Raw genomic sequence first — 18,345 nt, 5'->3', positions numbered from 1 at the left:
GTCTGGAACTCACTATGTAGCCCACTGTGGTCTCAAAACTCATAGCAACCCCACTGCTTCAGTCTTCCAAGTTCTGAGATTACAGGCTCATATGACCACTCTCTCAGGCTATTTTCTTTTTATAGATACATATATGCTTACATACATGTTTGGGGGATTAGCTGTCTATTTCTTTAAATTATTTATTTATTTTTTTGTATTTGAGATAGGAAGGGAGAGACAGTAAGAGAGAGTAAGAGAAAATGGGCATGCAAAGGCCTCTAGCCACTGCACACAAACTCTATACACATGTGCCACCTTGTTTATCTGGCTTACACTGGACCTGGAGAATTGAACCTGGATCTGTAGGCTTCACAGGCAAACTCTTTAACTGCTAAGCTATCTCTCCAGCCTTGCTGGAGAATTTTTTTTTTATTTATACTGTTTTATTGTATTCTGCAGCCAGTGTATACAAAATAGCTATAACGTTGTGAAGTAGAAATTCATGAAAACTCAGAGGTAGATGTTAAAGACTGACAAGTAGAAAACGGCATCTTATGGCATGTGTTACAGGGAAGCTTTTATACAGGCTTCAATTTAGTTTTCTTGAATATTCACTGGTTCATGAAAAGTAGTTTAGGAAACCTCTGAAGATTTGACTACAAGAAGGAACAGACTTTCTGGGGTCTGAAGGGTTTGTGCTTGAGGACACTCCGGTCAGCAGGGGGTCATGCTGCGCATTCTGCAGACAGAACTGTTTCAAGTCTGCAGCTGCCTGGGAGACCTTCAGGCGGTGGAGCCCAGCCTCCAGCTGGAGCTGCTGCACCACCTTCTTCATGGCGGCCACGCTGGAGGAGCCTGACATGGCGCGGGCGAGGGTCGGCAGTCGCGCCGGCGGGTGTGTGGAGCCGGGCGGAGGTGGCGGCTGAGAATTTTTATAATTGAGGAGTTTCATACATGAATATACTGAATTTGGTCATAATCCTCTCCCATCTTGGAATAGGGAAGATGGACGCTGTCTTTTGTCCATTTTTCCCATTCCACGGAACTCTTCTCCTTTTCCAACTACTTCTGTTTTGCGCTCTTTCTTTATCTCTCTCTTTTTCTTGAGGTAGGGTCTCACTCTAGCCCAGACTTACCTGGGTCTCACTCTGTAGTCTCAGCCTGGCCTCTAACTCACAGTGATCCTCCTACTTTTGCCTGCCAAGTGCTGGGATGAAAGGCTTGCACCACCATGCCTGGCCTGATGTCTTAACTTTTGCCCTCCTTCATTCTTCATGTGAAAATGTTGATGGGCTCCATATTGTGTTGGTCTTGTAAAGACAGTTGACAGCCACTATGAGGTCATGAATTCCCCAGTCACTGCATGTCCAGAGGATAGTGTTTCCCCACGTAGTTTCTAATTCCATCCATTTTCCCTGAAATTTTTATTTTATTTTTCTTTACAACTGAATTCCATTGTAAATGTGCCAAGTTTTTGTTATCGAGTCAATTGATGAACATAGGTCTTTCTGTTTGTTAGCTATTGTGAATAGAACAGCAATGAACATTGAGTGAAATATCTTTAAAAATATTTTATTTTATTTTTATTTATTAATTTATTTGACAGAGAAGGAGAGAGACAGACAGAAAGAGAGAGAAAGGGCACACCAGGGCCCCCAGCCACTGCAAACGAAATCCAGATGTGTGTGCCCCCTTGTGCATCTGGCTAATGTGGGTCCAAGGGAATTGAACCTAGGTCCTTTGGCTTTACAGGCAAGCACCTTAACTGTTAAGCCATCCCTCCAGCCCGAGTGCAGTATCTTTGTGGGAGGCTATCAAGTCCTTTGGGTATATGCCTAGGAGTGGTACCACTGGGTGTTGAAGGTTTGCACTGCTGGCAGAAAACACCTGACCAAGAGCAGCTTGGGGGGAATAAAGGTTTATTTTTCTGTCCCTCTATTTAGGCTACCCACAGTCCCAAAAAACTTCATCTGATGATGGCAGCTCTCCTCAGCAGCCATCCCATAATCCTGGCATCACCACTGGGTTTCCACTGCAACCCATGGCTCCTCAAGGACCCATCAGATCTCCATGCAGGTAATCCAACAATCCTGCTTCACACTACCCATTGGCCGTTTTGAGAACACAAGCCCATGTTACAAATTCATTGACCCTCTCTTTCCTGCATTTCTTATACTACATAATAAATAAATAAATAAAGGTATAAATAAGTAAATAAATAAGTGTATAAGGTGTAAATAAGCAAATAAATAAGTAAATAAATAAAGGTGGGGTGCTAGTTTGTTAATCCATGAGAAATAAAGCAGACTTTTAAGAATGGGACACTCAGCATTCAGTCCCTTTCAAAAGACTCTGCATTCTTTTCTGTTGTCCCAGTGCAGGTCCAGTCTCAATGGTTGTAATCTCTCAAACAAATGCAGCTGAATGGGCTAAAGTTTTGGCCCAAAGATTTCTTTCTGTGCCATGTCCCTCTGCACATACCAGTCCATTTCTACACAAAGCAGCACTGCACAAGATCTCAGGACATGGACATAACAGCAAGCCTTTCACACAAACTGCTTCTAGCCCAGTTCAGACAAAGTTCTTTCTTACCCTCATAAGCCAAACCTCACAGCCCATAGTTCTTACTGCATTCAGGTCTTTCAACTCTGACCAGAATAGTCCATCAAGCTGTACTTAAAGCACTGCAAGGCATTTCTTAGAATTTCAGTTTTATCCACTTTCCTCCTGCAAAGCAGTTACAAGAGGCCAAAGCCACAGTAAGGTTTTTAGCAGCGATGACACTATTTCTAAGTACCAACTTTATAGTTGCAGTCAGGTTTGCATTGCTAGCAGAAAACCACCACATTCAACCCCTGGCTCCCATAAACTGATAACCATCCGTGATATAAAATGCAGTGTATTCATTCCAACATTAAAATTCTCCATCATCAATCCTAATGATGTTCAAACATAATCCAAGGTTTTTTAACTGAGCCATAATACAAAAAAAAAAAAAAAAATCCCCCCAAAACTCATAATGGCACAGAATAAACATTCACATTGCAAAAGATGGCATTGGGTATAACAAAAAAATATTCAACCAATACAAGATATAAACAGAGCAAACATCAAACTCTGTAGCTCAAAGTCCAACAACTGTAGTCAGTGAGAAGTCTCCAAGTCTGATAATTCTAACTGGTGACAAGTCTTTGGAGTTCCAATTCCACTCCTTCAGTTAGGCTACTCACAGTCCTGGAAAACTTCATCCAGTGCCAGCAGTTCTCCTTGGCAGCCATCCCATAATCCCTTAGTCCTGGCATCTCCATCGGGTCTCTGCTGCAACCCACAATTCATCCTCGTAGGTCCATATGTTCTCCATACAGGTAATCTGACAAGCCTGCTTCACAATGCCCATGGCAGTTTCCAAAATACAAAATCATGTTTTGAATTCAGTGACCCTCACTTTCCTGTATTTGTTATACTCCATAATACCAGATGGGCTGCCAATTTGTTAATCCAGGAGGAATGAAGCTGATTTTGAAGAACAGGACACTCCTTCAGCATTCAGGCCTCTTCCAAAAAGCCTGTATTTTTCCCATTGTCCCAGTGCAGGTCAGCTGGTCCAATTTCTCAAACAATTGCAGCTGAACAGGTAGCAGTTTTGGCCCAACGATTTCACTTTTTTTCCTGTACCATATCCATTGGTGCCCCGGTCAGCGGGGAGTTGAACAAGGACTTGAGGAGAAGCTAACCTGGGTGAAAAGAGGGAAACAGACACAAGAAGGAGACCAAGCTAGGTATTTGTCAAGGTCTCGAGAGTTTATTCTTACATGTAGGTTTATATAGGGTTGTAGGGGGAAGGGGATGTGGCCAGGGCAAGGAGTTGTCAGGAAACCTAGAGGGGGTGTAATTAGGTGTTCACCAATTCTTGCCTCACTGGCTTACCATCCTGACTGCACCAGACTTTACATCCTGACCATAAACTGGCCTTTTGCAAAAGATAAGATTCTGTAAGTAGTCTGCTGACTGGTTCCAGAAGTACCTAACAGGAAGCTGGATGGACCAGCTTTTTGAGTAATGAGTCAGCTTATGAGCAGGCCCAGGCAAAATGGAGAGGCTTTTGCTCTATGGCTCCCTACACATTGGCTCATACTGGTCCATTTCTATGCAAAGCAGTCCTGCATAAGTTCTCGGGACACAGGTATAATAGCAAGCCTCTCATCCAAACTGCTTCTAACCCAGTCAAAAAAAAAAAAAAAAAGCCAAACCTCCCAGTCCATGGTTGTTACTGCATTTAGGTCTTTCAACTCTGACCAGAATAGTCTATCAAGCTGTACTTACAGCATTGCAAGGCATCTCTTAGGCCATTATTTTAAATTCTTCCACATTCCTTCAAAAATCAGCTCCAAAAGGCCAAAAGCCACACATTCAGGTATCCAGCAGTGACGATCCCACTTCTAAGTACTAGCTTTACTGTTGAGGTCAGTTTTCATTGCTGCCAGAAAACACCCGACCAAGAGAAGCTTGTGGGAACAAAAGGGTTTATTTTGGCTTACAGACTTGAGGGTAAGCTTCATGATGGCAGGGGAAAATTACAGCCTGAACAAAGGGTGGATATCTCCTTCTGGCCAACATCAGGTGGACAACAGCAACAGTAGTGTATGCCAAACATTGGCAAGTGGGAGCTGCCTATGACACCCATAAGCCCACCTCCAATAAACACACTGCCTCCAGGAGGATTTAATTGTGAAATTGCCATAAGCTAGGGACCTAGCATTCAGAACCCTAAGTTTATGTGGGACATCTGAATCAGACCATCACAAGGTGATTGCCTTCAGAGCCTAAATACCCTGGCTCAGTTCCCCAGTATCCACATAAAGCCAGATGCACAAAAAGGCACATGTATCTAGAGTTCATTCACAGTGGCTAGAGGCCCTGTTGTGCCATTCTCTTTTTGTCTGTCTTTCTTTAACTATGATCTGTTCCAAGTCTGTCCATTTTTCTACAGATTTCATTGTATCATTTTTTTTTCTTACTGCTGAGTAGAATTCCATTATATAAATAGACCACAAAATCCTTATCCATTCATCCAATGATAGGCATCTGGTTGATTCCAGTTCTTAGCTATAATGAAGTGAGCATGTATAAACTTGGTTGAACAATTATCTATGTAGTTATGCATGGAGCATTTAGGATAAATGCAAGTAAGGATTCCCAACTGGGTCTGTTTGTAGCTCTATGTTCATCCCTTTCAGGAACCTCCATATTGATTTCCACAGTGGCTGTACAAGTTTACATTCTCACCAGCAGTGGATGAGGGTTCATCTTTCCCCACATCCTCACCAACATTTGTTGTTAGATTTTTTTAATGATTGCCATCTTTACTGTGCTGACTTCACTCTCCATTGGAGAATCTGTTCTTTTTTCAGAAAAGTAGAAGACCAGAGATTATAAACTACCTCTTGAACTTCAGCCAAGCCACAGTTGAAGCCACAGAGGTATTAGGGAGATGAGCATGAGTGTTTATATCTGTTGTCAAGTAGGTTTTGTTTTATAAACTGTGGTGCACCTGTGTTTGGGAGCATATATATTTATGATTGTGATGTTCTCATGTTGGATCATTCCCTTGATGAGTAAGAAGTGGCCTTGTTTGTACTTTTTAAGTCTATTTAATCACATATTAATATAGCAATACCCATTTATTTCTATTTGATTGGAATATCATTTTCCATCCTTTCACTCTGAGAAGGTGTCTATCTCTAGTGGTGAGGTGGGTTTCTTGAAGACCGCTGACAGAATGTTATATATTTTTTATTCACCCTGATAGCTTGTGTGTTTTGATGGTGAGTTAAGACCATTAACATTTAAGGTTATTACTGTGAGGTTTGAATTAATCCCTGCCATGATGAGGTGTTTTATAGGATTTTGTGCTTTCTTGTGTTTTCTACTTATTTGAGCCTAGTCTATTTTTGATTATTGTGATCTTTTTATTGTCTCTTGAAATTGGTTGTTAGACTCTTCTGTGTGGCATATTCCCTGAAATATTCTTTGTAGGTTTGGCTTTGTATTCATATAATCAGAGAGTGGACTTTTTTCATTGAAATTTTTCCTTTCACCATCTATTATGAGGGATACTTTTTCTGGGTAGAGTAGCTTGGATTGGAAGCCATAGTTTTTCAGACTTTAAAGTGTTCCATTCCAGGCCCTTTTGGTTTTCAGGATTTCCATTGAGAAATTTGACATAATACTGATGGGATTGCTTTTGTATATAGTGAGTTGTTTCTCTCTTCCTGCTTTTAGTACTCTCTCTTTGTTTTCATTGTTAAGAGTTTTAACTCTAACATGCCTTGGAGAGTTTCTTCTTTGGTCCTGCCTGTTTGGTGTTCTGTGGTCTTCTTGTATCTGGATGGGCCTCTCTTTTGAGTGATTGGGAGAATTTTCTTCAATTATTTTGTTGATTATGTTCTCTGTGCTTCTGGCATAGGTTTCCTGTCCTTCTAGTATACCCATGATTCTGATGTTTGGTCATTTTAGGTTATCTCATAGTTCCCTCATATTCTGTTCACTTGATTTTTTTGAACTTAGCAGAGGTTTTGGTCTTCCAGTCAGTTTCTTCTGTCTTGTCTTCTAGGTCAGGGGTTCTGTCTTCCACATGAATAACTATGTTAGTGAGGGGTTCTAGAGAGGTTTATTTTAAATTTTTTTTGTTATTTGTTTATTTGCTTTTTGGTTTTTGAGGTAGGGTTTCACTCTAGTCCAGGCTGACTTGTAATTCACTATGGAGTCTCAGGGTGGCCTCGAACTCACAGTGATCCTCCTACCTCTATCTCCAAAGTGCTGGGATTAAAGGCGTGTGCCACCATGCCAGGCTTTTATCATTTTATCATTTTTTTTTTTTTTTTTACTAATTAGTTTTGTACTCAGTGAATACAGTCAAGTTGGTACCATTGTTAGGCTCCTACACCTCCCTGGCCCCTCCTTGTTGAGGTATATGGGTCATGCATTGTTGAGTTAGGCCACAGTTATGGGTAGAAGTAAATGTCTCTGCATATCATGACCCAACATGTGGCTCTGACATTCTTTCCGTTCCCTCTTCCGCAAAATTTCCCTGAGCCATGTTGGGTTCATCTTGGGTCTGCTTCAGTGATGAGGTCTTGGGAGTCTTTGTGTCTCTGGATATCTTATTTGGTAGGAGTTGATTGTTCTCTGTGTTGATCTTCACCCTTGTGCTGGTATCAGGTTATTGTGTTTTCATTTTGGGATTGAATTTCTTTTGATTTCTCTATGATTTAATTGGAGGCTTCCATTTTGGGGCTCGGCATCCTTGGTGGAGATCTCTCAGTTTTCTGACTTTCATGGAGTTATAGGCACCGATGTGCAGATTGTGGAGATTGCAGGTACATCAAAGGTACTTGGGGAACTAGAAGCTCTGGTCTCCTCACTCTACTTGTACATACTCTTTAGCACATAGGGATCATGGGTTAAGGAACTAGGAGCCAGGAAGCTGGAGAGCCAGATGCAAGAGTACAGGTCCTATGGTGGCCTGTTCACCCTCTGACTCAGGTAAATAGATATGTAGGTACCCAGCATACCAGAGCAAAAAGATTGCTTCCACAGCCCCACACAGGGACCAGGCCTCCACAAGCCAGGCACAGGAGGACCTACTGGGACCAGGGAACAGGGATGTGGTCTACTCACTTCATGCTGCATGCACCCTCTCGTGCAGTGTATCTGAGAATTTGGGACCCAGGGTCACTTCAATCTGGAAGGTGATGCAAGTGGCCTGCTTCTGCAGGAAGCTTGCAGGGTTCAAGAAGTCCCAAGCCAGCCCTAATTTTTATGTGTGAAGGTATTATTATTATTTTATTTTTAAGCAGAGAGACACTAAGATGGGGGCTGGGTACGCTGGAACTCTTGCCACTGCAAAAGAAGTCTAGATGTATGTGCCACTTTGTGCATCTAGCTTTATATGAGTACTGGAGTATCAAACCTCAACTGGCAGGCTTTGTACAACAAGCATTAACCACTGAGCCATTTTCCTAGCCCCAAGAATGTTAAGGCTTTTTCTGAGAATCTTTTGGCCATTCGTGTTTCTTTTTTGGGAACTGTTCATTTTATTAGCCCATTTGTTTATTAGTAGGGATTTTGTGGTCGTTGGTGTTTTTTTTTTTTTAAGTTTTTTTTTTTTTTTTAATGTATTCTAGATATCATCCCCCCATCAGGTGAATAGCTGTTCACTGTGCTGAAAGTTTCCTTTACTGTGAGGAAACTTAAATTTCATGTGGTCCCAATAGTTGATTCTTGGAACTATTTCTTGTGGGATTAAAGCCTTGTTAGAAAGTTTTTGTCGATGTCTATAACTTCCAGTATTATTGCCTATGTTTTCCTCTAGCATTTCCTGTGTTTCTGGCCTTATATAAAGTTATTTGATCCATTTTGAATTGATCTTCATGCATGATGAGAGATGTTGGTTTAATTTCATTCTTCTGCAGGTGAATAAATAGGCTGTCTTTTCCCTATTGTGTTTTGAAAATCAGGTTACTGTAACTGTGTGTTTTTATATCTGGGTTTTCCCTCCTATTCTGTTCTGTTCTATTCTAGTCTAATTATTTTATTGACCTATATGTCTGTCTTTGTGCCAGTGCTATGATACCTTTGTCATTGTAGCTCTGTAAATGGGTCTTCCAGAATTGTCATAGATAGCCAAATGCTGAACTATTTTATGTAAGAAGGATTTAATATAGGTACAGGCAGAGTTGCCCATGGACTTATGGGAAGAGCCTAGAAGGGCACTTGCAACTGGGATGGCTTCTGGTACACCACAGAAGACTGGCTCATAGGGTGAGGCCCTCTGTATGTTGTCTAGAGCAGAAAGAAGCAGGTATCTTGGCTGCAGAATCAGTTGCAGAACAGGGATACCCCACTCCTACATTTTTTTCTTTTCACTCTTTAGCTGTTGAGCATTTATTTCTTTAGTGAGTGCATCTTGTTGCCATGAGCACTCACTGAGAATAAGTCAGAAAATGAATTTTAGCTTTCTGTCTGTTGTGGTTAACTTCTCACTGCTGTGTTATAGTTACCTTCATGTTGCTGGGTCAAAGCACCTGACCAAAAGCAGCTGATGGGGGAGAGTAATTTGGTTCATGGTCTCAAGGGGAAGCTACATGATGGCAGGGGAGAGGATGATGTGAGCACAGGCTGGATATATAGCTCTGCCACAGCAGTGGAAAACAGCATCTGCAGAGTGAACCTAACTATGGTAGGGGAAATCTGGCTGTAGCACCTTTAAGCCCACCTCAACACACCTCCTCCAACAAGGTTCCACCTCCCAAATTGCCATCAGTTGGGGTCAAGCCTTCAAAACACAAGCTTATAGGGGACATTTGATTCAAACCACCAAACTGACACTTGCTTAACAGAAGGACCCAATAAAAGGCACCCAAGAGCACAGGTTGGAACAGAACCTCATTTTCCATCAAACAGGTGATACAAGGTATTTGAGTGCTGTGTAGGTCCTAGAAGGGCTACTAGCTCCATGTCTAACTTGGAAGCCTGCTGAGACGAACATTTCTCTCCCAGCTGAGGAATGCACATTATACTGGAATGAGTTGTGGCAAGTTGGGGGTATTAATTACTCTAGTGGCTGGACCTGAGTAAAGTGTGGGGTTTTGGTATGAAGAAGAGTGTTAAGTTAGTAAGGAATATGGATTTTCATCTGAAGATAGGACAAATTTTAAGCTGTGATGGCTTGTCATAGTAACATTTAAAAGTTAAATGGCAGGGTTTACCTCCACAGGTGTGGTGTGGAGACCAGTTATATGACTTGTAGCTGCAGGAGGCTCTGGTATGCCCATTCTCTCTCTCTCTCTCTCTTGCCTCTCTCTAGCTCTTAAAAATATATATATATGTAAATGAAAAAATGCAGAAAAACAAATTCAAGCTCTCATTGTAAGATTGACTAACTTGCACCTTAAGCTCAAATCCCAGCCTTCCAGCCTGTCAGAAGGTAAAGTGAGGGTACTGACTACAATAAAGAGTAGGATTAGGGCTGGAGAGATGGTTTAGCGGTTAAGCGCTTGCCTGTGAGGCCTAAGGACCCTGGTTCAAGGCTTGATTCCCCAGGACCCATGTTAGCCAGATGCACAAGGGGGCGCACGCGTCTGGAGTTGGTTTGCAGTGGCCAGAGGCCCTGGTGTGCCCATTCTCTCTCTCAATCTCTCTCTCTCTCTCTTCCCCTCTTTCTCTGTCTGTCTGTCACTCTCAAATAAACAGCAACAACAACAACAAAAAGAGTAGGATCATATGACTTGGGAAGGGGATGTGTGGGAAGAACTGGAGAATCTAGGAACTTTGAATTCTTAGAATTTGAAGAAGTTTTTTTTTTTTTTTTTTTTTGCAAAAGAATGTGACCTTCCCTCCCTTAGCAGTAGTTGCACCTTACCCCACATGGTGAGGTATTGCCTTCTCCACCCTTGCCTGAGGGAATTAATCCCTCATTGTTTGAGGAATTAGCAATGACCCTTCCTTCAGGAGGTGCTGATACTCCTCAGTGTATATAGGCTGCTAGGCCTTTATAACCAGACATAAGGCTAGGCAGGCCCCTAAAGGTGAGATAGAAAGTGTGATACAAGAAGAGGTGAGGTACACCCCTAAAGAACTTCAGGAAGTTTCTTACTTGTACAGGTAGAAGCATGGGGAATGTGTGGGGGAATGGATTTTAAGGGTGTGGGATGATGGTAGAAGGATTATAAGATTAGATCAGGCTGAATTTATTGAAATGGGCCCATTGAGTAGAGATTTTAGATTTAACACTGTAGCTCATGCAGTTGGAAGAGGTGCCAAAGAGTTTATTTGGTTGGTTGGCTGAAGTATGGATCCAAACATGGCTCACTGTGAATGGCTTAAGCTGCCTGATACCCCTTGGCTTAATGTTGATGAAAGGATTAAAAAGCTCAGAGAATTTGGAATGCTGGAGTGAATTTGCCATGCAAACTCATCTTTGCCACCACAATGGGAGTGTGCAGAAGATGTGTCCTTCACTAAAACTATAAGAAGCAGATTTGTGAAGGGAGCTCCAGCATACTTAAAGTTGCCAGTAGTCGCCATGATATGTAAAGAAGACATCACAGTGGGAGCCGCAGATGCTGCATTAGATGACTTGGTTGTAATGGGTATAACTAGATCTCTGAGTAACAAGGACCAAGTGGCAGCACTGAATCCCCAAAGGTGAAGTGAGTGTGTTTACCATAATGAACAGCATAGGCAAAATAATGCTCATAATGGTATGACTCATGAAGATCTTTGGTACTGGCTGATTAATCATGGTGTTCCTGTTATAGGAATTCATGAGTCAATGAGAATAATCAGGCAAAATCCACTTCAGAGAGAGGGAGAGAGCCTTTATTCACACATGACCTCTGCTGGCTAATGTCAAAAACCTGAAAGAAGCCCTGAACTCAGATTGTGCTGGACTTATTTATCTTTTACAATCCTTTGTCTGAGTTCTCCCATGCTTAGAGGGGGAGAGATTTACATCCATAGTGTAGGGTACTGTCAAATAAGATTAAGTATAGGCAGCTATCTCCTGAGATAAAGTAGTTATATATTGTCTAAAGAGGTCAGGCTCAGAGTCACAGAATTCTTGTTAGCTACTATTAGAGGAATATCCTCTCCCCCTCTCAGTCTATGTTTTATTTTGATGTCATCATCCTTTCCTCCAGAGGAGGTACTTAGCTCAGCTCCAGCAAGATTTCTCAGTGAGCTTGCTACCCAAGCATGTGGAGTCTTCAGCAATAAGGTCTTACCATCTATTTCTCATGGGAAACCAAGAGCCTCGGCAATGGCCTGCAATGTTTATGGGCGTCAGGGATCTCACTGGCCAACAACTCACTGGAAGGTATCTCATCCCTGGCATTGAAATTTTTCTAGTAAATAATTTATGGCCTTTGGGTGTGCCATTGTTCAAAAACATAGGTTTCTATATGACTTATTCATACCCTCTTAAAGAAGGAATTTTGTAGCATTCCTTCCTTTTCTATTTTGTGGAAAAGTTTGAGAAGCATTGGTGGACTTTTTTTGGTTGGGAATTTTTTTTTTTTTTGTAACTGGTTTGATATCCATACTTGTTATAGGTCTTCTTAAATGATTTATCTCACCTTGACTGAATTTTGGTAGGTCATCTAAATCTAGGAAATTGTGCATTTCATTCAGGTTTTCAAACCTTGTGGAATATATGTTCTCAAAGTATAATCCTCATGATTTTTTGAATTTCAGTGATATCTGTTGTAATGGTGCCTTTTTCATCTCTAATCTATTAATTTTTGTCTCTTTTGTGGTCAGATTTGCTGAGTGTTTGTCAATCTTGTCTATCCTTTCAAAGAACTGACTTTTGTTTCATGATTCTTTGAATTGTGTTTTTGGTTTCTATTTCATTAATTTCTGCCCTAATCTTTAGTATTTATTGATTCTTTCTTTCTTTCTTTCTTTCTTTCTTTCTTTCTTTCTTTCTTTCTTTTCTTTCTTTCTTTTTTTTTTGTTTGAGCAAATTTATTAGTTTTGTAATTTTTTTTTATTTTTGTAGTCAGTGAGTATGGTCAAGTTGGGACCATTTTTAGCCTCCTCTCTCCCCCCTCCACAGGGACCCTCCTTGTTGGGTTATATGGGTTGTGCATTGTGGGGTTAGCCTTTAGTTTTGGGTAGGAGGAAATGTCTCTGTGTGTCATGACCCAACGTGTGGCTCTGACATTCTTTCTACCCACTCTTCCACAAATTTCCTTGAGCCATGTTGGGTTCTATTAAGTCTGCTTCTGTGTTGAGATCTTGGGTGCCTCTGTGTCTCTGGATATCTGGTTTGGTAGAGGTTGATTGCTCTCTGGGTTTGTCTCCTTCACTGATGTGATGGTTCCTGGTTCACCAAGAAAACAGCATTCCTGCATGTTTCCCTAGTTATTCTTTGTTTCATCTGGGCCCCTTTTGAGGTGTGATGGGTGGTTCTCTCCTTAGGATCTGTGTGTATCTGAAAAAGAGAAGCAGATTCTCCAACAGAGAGTAAAGTTAGCACCAAGTAAATGTGATAACCATTGTTTTTTAGGGAGAATTTAATGGAGAGCAGGCTCCCTTTTGGATATGGTTCTGACTTGTTTCCCAGCTCCATCTATGGGTTCCATTTCGCTGAGTAGATTAGTTAGCCAAATCAAGACCAGTTGGTTTCCCACCATGGCTATGTACCACTATTGCACTTGTATGAGTATCACATCAGGTTATTTGCTTCTAAGTAGGTTAGACCATGCATTGCTTGGACAGATATTGGTCATTATCCCCCAGTTGCTCACCTTCTGGCACTAGATGTGCTAGTAGTCTAGGAACTGACTCTTCCAGCTTCCAGCCATGTCGCTCCATGATACGTGCCAACACTGTATGATGTCTTCAGCAGTAGGGTCTTGGAAGTAACCTATGGTGGGTCATCAAGTGATCTAACATAAATCTGCCTTCTTTTGGGAGACCTTGTAGGTCTCTGTGGTCAAAAGCTCATTGTGGATGGTAGCCACCTGCTGGTACCAGGAGTTATAGGTCAGGGCCCAAGAAGAGAAGGAAGGAAAGTATAGTGATATAAAAGAGATAGAGAGATGAGAGAGAAGAGGGACAGCAAGAGCAAGAGAAAGAGAGAGAGAGAGAGAGAGAGAGAGAGAGAGAAAGAAGCAGAAACAGGAGGAGATAATGGTCAGTTTTCATCGTACACTCTCCAGGGCCTTGTGAATCTGGTGTTCCCTATAAGGGCCTAGTGAAGGTTCAACCATTTGGTCAGCCTTGTAGGATGTAGAGTTTTATGGTGCCATTGCCATTTGGTCCAGATTTGTGTCCCCTGTTCCCTCCCTTACGCTTTCCTCCCTCCTCCCCTGCCTCATTGTCCGGTCCTTGAAATGCTTGGTAGGTATGCCAACAGCTTGGTTAGATTCAGGTTAGGAGCTGTAGATGAGTGAGACTACGTGGTGACTATCTTTCTGTGGTTGGGTGAGTTCACTAAGAATTATCTGTTCCAGGTTTGACCATTTTTCTTCAAATTTCACTGTCATTTTTCCTTACTGCTGTGTATAATTGCATCTTGTAGATTTAGCACATCTTAGTTATCCATTTGTCTAATGATGGACATCTGGGTTGATTCCAGCTCTTGACTATTACAAATTCAGCTGCTATGAAGATGGTTGAGCAAATCTCTCTGAGCTGAGCTGAGGTGTGGAGCTTTTAGCATACATACTCAGTAAGGGAAATAACTGGGTCTGTTGGTAACTCTATAGTCAGTTTCTTTAGTAGTCTCCATATTGCTTTCCATAGTGGTACCATCTTATATTCCCATCAACAGTGGATGAGGGTTCCTATTACTCCAAGTCCTCACAAATGTTTGCATTTGATGTTTTTGATATTTCCTGGGTAAGGTGGAATGTCATAGTTGTTTTAATTTGCATTTCCCTGATGATTAGGGATGACGAACATTTTCTTTTCTTTTTTTTTTTTTTACTTTATTTTTATTTATTTATTTGAGAGACAGAGAGAAAGAGGCAGAGAGAGGGAGAGAGAATGGGCACGCCAGGGCCTCCAGCCACTGCAAACGAACTCCAGATGCATGTGCCACCTTGTGCATCTGGCTTACATGGATCCTGGGGAATTGAACCAAGGTCCTTTGGCTCTGCAGGCAAACGCCTTAACTGCTAAGCCATCCCTCCAGCCCATGAACATTTTCTTAAGTGTGTGTTTGCCATTTGTATTTCTTCCTTTGTGAACTGCTTGTCCAGTTCCTTGCCCCATTTTGTGAGTGGGTTGTTTGACTTTTATTATTTGGCTTTTGAATTCTTTGTAGATTCTAGAGATTAGCCCTCTGTCAGATGGATATGCAGCAAATATTTTCTCCCATTTTGTGGTTAATCTATTGGGTTTGCTTATTGTATGCTTGTCTGTGAAGAAACTCTTCAGCTTCATGTGATCCCATTGATTGAGTGACTGTTCAGGGGTTTTGTTCAGGAAGTCTCTTCCCATTCCTAAATCATGGAATGTTCCTCTCAACTTTTCTTTCAGTAGTAGCTGAGTTTCTGTTCTTATATTGAGGTCTTTGATTGATTTGGACTTGGTTGTTTTACATGGAGAGATGTGTGGATCAAGGTTCAGTTTCCTGCATAAGGTTATCCAGTTTGTCCAGCACCATTTCTTGAAGATGCTGCCTTTTTTCCAGCCGATATTGTTAGGGCCTTTGTCAAATATCAAGTAGCTGTAGTTACTTGACCCAATATCTGGGTCCTCAATTCTATTCCATTGGTCTATACTCCTGTTTCTATGTCAGTACCATGTGGTTTTTATTACTGTGGCTTTGTAATATAGCTTTAGATTAGGTATGGTGATGCCTCCAGAGGTGTTTCTTTTGCTGAAGATATGCTTGGATATCTGAGGCCTTCTGCTTTTCCATATGAATTTTGAGATCATTTTTTCTATCTCTGTGAAGAACGATGTTGGGATTTTGATGGGAATTGCATTAAATCTGTAGATTGCCTTTGGAAGGATTGCCATTTTCACAATGTTAAATCTCCTATCCAGGAGCATGGGAGGTCTTTCCAATTTCTAAGTCCTCAAATTCATTTTGAGTGTTTTTATGTTTTCATTGCATAGATTTTTCACTTCCTTGGTTTAATGTTATTCCAAGGTGTTTTTTTTTTTTTTTTTGCTATTAAAAATGGGACAATGGGGCTGGAGAGATGGCTTAGTGGTTAGCCACTTACCTGTGAAGCCAAAGGACCCTGGTTCGAGGCTCGATTCCCCAGGACCCACGTTAGCCAGATGCACAAGGGGGCACATGCATCTGGAGTTCATTTGCAGTGGCTAGAGGCTCTGGCACAACCATTCTCTATCTCTATCTGCCTTTTTCTCTGTCTGTTGCTCTCAAATAAATAAATAAAAATGAACAAAAAAACCCTTTTAAAAACGGGACAATGTCCCTCATTTCTTTCTCTGTATCTTTGTCATTTGTACTGATTTTTGTGCATTGATTTTGTATCCTGCTACTTTGCTAAAGGAGTTTATCACCTTTAAGAGTTTTGGAATGGAGTCTCTTGGGTCTCTTACATATAGAATCCTGTTGTCTGTGAATAGCATTAACTTAGCTTCTTCCTTTCCAAATTGTATCCCCTTTATTTCTTTCTCCTGTCTTAATTGCTTGAGCTAGGAATTCCTGTGCTATATTGAAGAGCAGAGGTGAGAGTGGACACCCCTGTCTTGTTCCTGATCTCAGTGGGAATTCCTTTAATCTCTCTCCATTAAGTATTATTTGGGCTTTAGGAGCTTTGTATGTAGCCATTATTGTGTTATGATATAAACCAGCCATGCTGATTCTGTCCAATGTTTTGATCATGAAGTGATGTTGTATTTTGTCAAAGGCCTTTTCTGCATCTATGGAAATGATCATGTAGTTTTTGTGTTTAGCCTTGTTTATATGGTGTATTATATTGACAGATTTCCATATGTTGAACCACACCTGTGTTCCTGGGATGAAGCCCACTTGATCAAGGTGAATAATGGATTTCATGTGTTGTTGAATTGTGTTTGCGAGGATTTTGTTTGGAATCTTGGCATCTAACTTCATCAGGGAAGTAGGCCTGTAGTTTTGTTTTCTTGTGGCATCTCTGCCTGGTTTTGGTATTAGGGTGATAGTAGCTTAATAGAAGGAGTTGGGAGCGTTCCCTGTTTGCCAGTTGTGTGGCACAGTTTGAGAAATATTGGTTTCAGTTCTTCCATGACGGTTTGATAGAATTCAGCTCAGAAGCCATCTGGTCCTAGACTCTTTTTTTGGGGAGGTGTTTTATTACCTGTTCAGTTTTGATGGGTGTGATAGGTTTGTTTAGGATATTAATCTGCTCTCAGTTTGGCTTTGGTAGATGGTATGTGTCCAGGAATTTATCCATTTCTTATAAATTATCCAGTCTTGTGAGTAGAGGATTTTCAAGTAAGAACTGATGATTCTCCCAATTTCACTTATGTCTGTTGTGATCTCTCCTTTTTCATTTCTGATTTTGTTAATTTGAAGTGCCTTTTTTTCCCCTTGACCAAATTGGCCAGGGGTTTATCAATCTTGTTTATTTTTCCAAAGATCAGCTCTTCATTTCATTAATTTTCTTAGTTTCCAATTCATTAATCTCTGCTCTAATCTTGATTATTTCTTTCCAGCTGGAGCTTTTTGGGTTGGTATTTTCTTGCTTTTCCAGTGCCTTTAAGTGGATGGTTAAGTTATTGATTTGGAATCTGTCTTTGTTATGAAGGCATTTAGAGCTATGAATTTTCCTCTGTCCCATAAGTTTTGGTATGATGTGTTCTCATCCCCACTTAACTACAGTAAGACAAGATGAAAGATATTAAAGATAAAGCAAAAATATATTTTTTTAATTTATTTGAGAGCGACAGACACAGAGAGAAAGACAGATAGAGGGAGAGAGAGAGAATGGGCGCGCCAGGGCTTCCAGCCTCTGCATACGAACTCCAGACGCGTGCGCCCCCTTGTGCATCTGGCTAACATGGGTCCTGGGGAATCGAGCCTTGAACTGGGGTTCTTAGGCTTCACAGGTAAGTGCTTAACTGCTAACAAACTCCAGCCCATGATGGGCCTTTCTTTTGCTAGAGTGGGAAAGTTTTTTTTTTTTATTATTTTGTTAAATAAGTTCTCCATGCCTTTGATCTAAATTTCTTCCCCTTCTGGTGTTCCCATAATTCAAATGATAGGACGTTCAAGGATATCCCACGTTTCCCTCATGTTCTGTCCACAGAAATATTTGAACTTATTGAAACTTTTGAACTCTCAAACTGTTTCTTCTGTTTTGTCTTCCAGATCTGAGTTTTAATCCTCCACATGGCTGACTCTATTCTTTCTTTTTATTTTATTTTATTTTATTTTATTTTAATTTTTATTAACATTTTCCATGATTATAAAATATATCCCATGGTAATTCCCTCCCTCCCCACCCCCACACTTTCCCGTTTGAAATTCCATTCTCGATCATATTACCTCCCCATTACAATCATTGTAATTACATATATACAATATCAACCTATTAAGTATCCTCCTCCCTTCCTTTCTCCACCCTTTATGTCTCCTTTTCAACTTACTGGCCTCTGCTACTAAGTATTTTCATTCTTACGCAAAAGCCCAGTCATCTGTAGCTAGGATCCACATATGAGAGAGAACATGTGGCGCTTGGCTTTCTGGGCCTGGGTTACCTGACTTAGTATAATACTTTCCAGGTCCATCCATTTTTCTGCAAATTTCATAACTTCATTTTTCTTTACCGCTGAGTAGAACTCCATTGTATAAATGTACCACATCTTCATTATCCACTCATCTGTTGAGGG

At 41.0% G+C, this 18,345-nt stretch overlaps 1 protein-coding gene and 1 pseudogene across 15 annotated transcripts in view; one reads left to right on the top strand and one right to left on the bottom strand.

Annotated features, from left to right (window-relative positions):
- The window catches only part of Golm1 (golgi membrane protein 1), a 136,064-nt gene that overhangs the window by 64,679 nt on the left and 53,040 nt on the right, over nt 1–18,345 (top strand). The window lies entirely within an intron of this gene.
- Nucleotides 448–845, bottom strand: LOC101606415 (annotated as a pseudogene).

Source organism: Jaculus jaculus, chromosome 12, assembly GCF_020740685.1.
Source record: "Jaculus jaculus isolate mJacJac1 chromosome 12, mJacJac1.mat.Y.cur, whole genome shotgun sequence".
Classification (NCBI taxonomy): Eukaryota; Metazoa; Chordata; class Mammalia; order Rodentia; family Dipodidae; genus Jaculus; species Jaculus jaculus.
The sequence above is the reverse complement of the archived record's forward strand: the minus strand, read 5'-3'. Positions and strand labels throughout refer to the sequence as shown.